We start from the raw sequence: 5102 nt of genomic DNA on the forward strand, positions 1-5102 counted from the left end.
TCATTGGAATGACTGATACTGAAGCTGAAGCTCCAATACTTTGGCCACCTGATGCAAAGAACTGACTCACTGGAAAATACCATAATGCTGGGAAAGATTGAAGTGAGGAGGAGAAGGGGACGATGGAAGATGAGATGATTGGATGGTACCACTGACTCAATGGACACGAATTTGAGCAAGCTCCAGGATTTGGTGATGGACAGGGAAGCCTGGCATGTTGCAGTCCCTGGGGTCACAAAGAGTTGGACATGACTGATGGACTGAACTGAACTGAATTCATTGAATAATATTGCTTAAGGAAAAGCTATTTGGTCCTCAAAATTTTAGAATTAAATTTTAAAACATTTTCACTCCTTGATATACTGTAGCATTAGAAAATAAGAAGCCAGAAAACCTGCTTTTGTTTTGCTCTTACATGCTGAAGTGTACATGCTTTTAACTTAGAATTAACTTCTAGTTGGTAGTGGTAAGTGCTACCCCATCAGCGTTCTATAGTACACATATCAAAGATTCTACGATATGACAGTTAGTACTCAGCACTTTAGGGTGAGGGAGAGAAGCAAGACAAAAAGCAATTGCAAATTATTTTTAACAGCAGAAAAGCTTTAAACACCTATAGATTTTTACATCATCTCATATTCTATTCCATAGTATTTGGAACAAAGTCTTATTTCAATCATTTCTATCTCTATGTTTTAAAATGCAGACATAGTGCAAACCATATAGTACAAAATATGCTTTATTTAATACTCATTAAATATAATAGCATCAGTAGGGATTATCAAATAAAAATCACACACAACAGTCTAAAATTTTAGATAATCTTAAGGCTGCTAACCAGAGACTTTAGAAATTACATTTGTAAGACAAAAAAAGAAAAGAAAAAGTACAAAGAAACTAACTTCTCAGTGCATCACACCCTTGAAGATAAAGTGTATGGCAGTTTTACTATACTAATATTACATTACAGCTGTGAATTTTAACTGGAATTACTTAAAGACATGAAATTCACTTAAGAGCAAGAACCAGTCAATTACAATGTTAAAATTAAATGGACCACTTCTTTATTGGTAAATATACTGAAAATGTGATGTGTGGATAACTCTCTAAAATTTTTTTCATTCATTTGTCGCCCACTGAAGTATCTTAAATTTTATCTTGTAAATATTCTACCTGTTATAACAATCTTATTTTAAGGCTTGTATAAGCTTTAATATTTTATTTAAAGATACTATTTTTTGTTTGATAAGAATGTCTTTATGAATTAAAAAAAAACACATCTTGTTATAAATGATAGAATAAACCTCCTGTAACAAAAATGTGACATTTTCTAAGCTTGTTAGAAATAAATCATGATGTATGAACTTAAAACTGTATCAATATTAAATAACATTTCTGTGATCAGTTTTCCACATAAAATTAATCAGGGGGAATTGGGCTTAGAATATAATTAGTCAGATTCAAATTCCCTAAAAACAAAGTTTTATTTCTTATAAACAGTTAAAAGTCAATTATCTTCCTTCACAATACATTTAGACATTAAATATAAGGTTTTAAAAATATGCACAAGCTATAAGTAAAGTACTTTTAAATGACTAAAAGGAATAACAATACCAAAGTTTAGTGTACAGAAGAATAGATATGAACAACCAAGGAAAGAGTAAATCTTTGGTGTTGAATTTATGAATAGCCCAAAATAAGTCACAAAGTTTTTTTCTATCTGTGTAAAAAAAAAAAAAGTGTCCTTTTCAAAGTTTGAGGCTATACACTGTACATCCCCCACAATTTTATGAATAAGGTTTTTAAAAATGTTGCCAATATTAAGTTCTTCCATACTTAAAATTAAAGGTCAGCAACATTCCAGTGGTTAGAGTGCATCAATTCTCAAAAACTAGTTACGATCCAACACTAGTAGTTCTTTTATCTGAGAAAAAACTTTTCAAAAGAAATACCTGCCCTATGCTAATTACCAGAAGAATGCAGGCCTCTACAATCCAAGGTTATTTAGATCCTTTGTTGGCTTAGGCCTTGAACTTCTCTCAAAAGGAAATGAGTCTGAAAGTCGATGACAAACTTTAAAGTTTCTTAAATTGAAACACAGGCAGATACCATCTGGCTGAGAGCACTGACTCAGCTATCACTAGGAAACAAAGGTGGGTGTTTTCCGACTTCAAAATCAAAATACACGTTTTTATGTGTGAAAGCAGAATGTTCATCCTTGATGCAAAATTTGTATGTCCCATTTTAGAAGGTTGTTTCTTCACTTTGTATAAAGCATTGTGATAAGGATCTCCAGATTGACAAATTACATCATAGTGACTACCAGCAATTGCCTTGAACTCTAGAGTGCACTTGATGACATGCATGATGTCCTAGTAGAGGCACTACTAGGCATAGCCAGGCAGTTTGAAGGTGATCTATGCACGCCCAGGTAGGCTCCACCACCCAGCAGTGCCCCAGTGACCTGCAGCAGCTACCCAGCACAGTGCTGTCATCATCCAAGGCATCCTGAGAGGCTATAGCGGCTCCTTAACAGAGCTGTGGGGAGACTAGGGTCAGGTCTACATTGACTGGTGCACAACAGACCTTTGCCCCTTATGGATGTCCCACGAAGACACACTGCAGTCTCTCTGAGCCTTGGAGATATTAGGGATGAGAAGTGATCCATTGGGTGTGGGTGAGGGGTGCTGAGGACCTAGGGCCAGGAACAAGCTGGGAAGGAAGATATCTGAGTTTTTAAAATGGATGGCTAATGTCCCTTAACTTATGTTGACAATATATACTCCATTTAAAAATCCAAAGGAAAAATTTTGTGTCAGTAAAATCTGTTGAAACACAGAATTTTGGAAGGGACTATATATAAATTATTAAAAAAAAAAAAAAGGCAGGACACATTTTAAAAAATAGGTCACACATTCAAATCCAACCACTTACACTGTAAATGAAATAGCGCAGCATTGAATTCAACCTGACTGGGTTTCAATGCAAGCTATATCATATACTTTTACCCTTATACCCACAGGGTCTTTGTAAAATTAAAACAATATCATCTACCTTGCAGAGTTTTCTTTTAAGATTAAATATGAGGTTTATAATATTACCTGCTACTCAATATATGACAGTTATAATATTACTATAAGAAGAAAATATTAACTTGTTACTGCAACTAGGTAAGGTACAGAAAATTCCATGTACAGATAAATACATCCACAGTTATTAAATGAAATTTCTGGTCTAGGCTAGAAATGTATTTTTGAGAAAACTTTTCAGAGGGCAATATTGCAATGAGACTTCAGCTTAAGACTGAAGTCCAGAAAATTCTAAACAACTCTAAACTATGTAAATTATTTGCCATCCTCCCTACTCAGTACCGGTGACTTCCCTCATGGCTCAGATGGTAAAGCATCTGCCTACAACACGGGAGACCTGGGTTCAATCCCTGGGTTGGGAAGATCTCCTGGAGAAGGAAATGGTAACCCACTCCATTATTCTTGCTTGGGAAATCCCATGGATGGATGAACCTGGTAGGCTACAGTCCATGGGGTTACAAAGAGTTGGACATGACTGAGCAACATTTACTTTTACTTTACTTTACTACTCAGTACCAATATGTCAGATAAACCAATTCCAACATACTCTTCCTGGTGCTTTTTGCAGGGGTGTACCTAGAAAGAAGCAAGAAAAGTCAATATGTATTCTGACTGCTGAGTGACAGATTATCTGGAATTCACCAATTGCTCAGTATCCTTTGGCCTATATTGTCCCTTTAAGAAATTTTCTTTCATAAATAATATGTCATCAACATCGTCCTACCATCCTAAATTGCCTTCAACCCATTTTGAAATTCTTCCCATTCCTTCAGCTCAAAGGCTCACTAATAACAATTTTGACGGTTACTAATTAAGAACATAAAGTGTGACCTCCCTGAAGTACTTGCATTTCTTCAGTGGAAATTGTAAGACCTTCTTACAGATACATATACACACACACAGATCAAAACTTTCAACATTTTAAAGAACATTATAATCATAAATTGTCATATAACATATGGGTATATGCAGGTATATTAAATTTTATAGATATATTTACTTGCACTTCTGCTTTATAAATATACCTGATATTTGCATTATTGTTTTAGAAATGTCCCTAACTTGTGATAGAAAAAAAAAAATTTCTAATTTGAGTGCTATCTCAAAGAATCTCCCCTGAATAACTCTGAAGTCATTTACTCTATAGTAACATTAATGTTTCGCAGTTAAATGTAAAATATATCCCTTTCCCCTTTTCTTACCCTTATAGAGCAGCTGGGATTCAAATTACATACTTGGCTGATTGGAATTTTGCTGTTAAAAAATTCCATGCATGGATTACACGTGGGCCAGAGAATAACATAGCCTTGAGAATGCCATTCCCAAAACTGCCAGCACTTGGGGTCTGTTGTAGCATTTTTCCATTTAATTTCTTCTTCATAATGCTGTTTTTGACATTCACATAGATCATCAGTAACTGTCCAGAGTGATTTAGCATTGATAATACAAACCATTTCTTGAACTTCTTTAATACAGTTGCTTTTATCCCTTTATAGCATTAGTCATTATTAATTTTTGATAAAAAATAAAACGGGAGTGTTCATTTTCAGAGGCATGCTATTTAGTTCTGCCTTAAGTTTCCTCAAGGTGTATTTACGTGTTTGTGTGTGAATATATATATATATATATATATATATATATATATATATATATATATATATATTGTGTATATACTTCTAGATAGGCTGAAAACAGGCTTCTGCATAATTATCAACTGTTGAACTGATTGTATTAGTTTACTCAGGCTTCTGTAACAAAGTACGATAAACTGGGTGGCCTAAACAACAACTTATTATATCAGCAATTCTGGAGCACAAGGTATCAGCAGGATTGGTTCTTCCTGAGGAATGTGAGGGAAAGCTCTGTTCCATGCCTCTCTCTTTGGCTTATAGGTGGCTGTTTATATATCCACATAATGTTCTTTCTGTGTATAATCTTGTCTCCAAATTTTCACTTTTTATAAGGACACAAGTCATATTAAATTGGGGCAAACTGTAGTGGCCTCACTTTAGC

At 34.5% G+C, this 5102-nt stretch overlaps 1 pseudogene; it reads right to left on the minus strand.

Annotated features, from left to right (window-relative positions):
- Positions 1-1895: 1895 nt before the first annotated feature.
- Positions 1896-2507, minus strand: LOC128070451 (transmembrane emp24 domain-containing protein 7-like; annotated as a pseudogene).
- Between the last annotated feature and the right edge of the window lie 2595 nt (positions 2508-5102).

Source organism: Budorcas taxicolor, chromosome X, assembly GCF_023091745.1.
Source record: "Budorcas taxicolor isolate Tak-1 chromosome X, Takin1.1, whole genome shotgun sequence".
Classification (NCBI taxonomy): Eukaryota; Metazoa; Chordata; class Mammalia; order Artiodactyla; family Bovidae; genus Budorcas; species Budorcas taxicolor.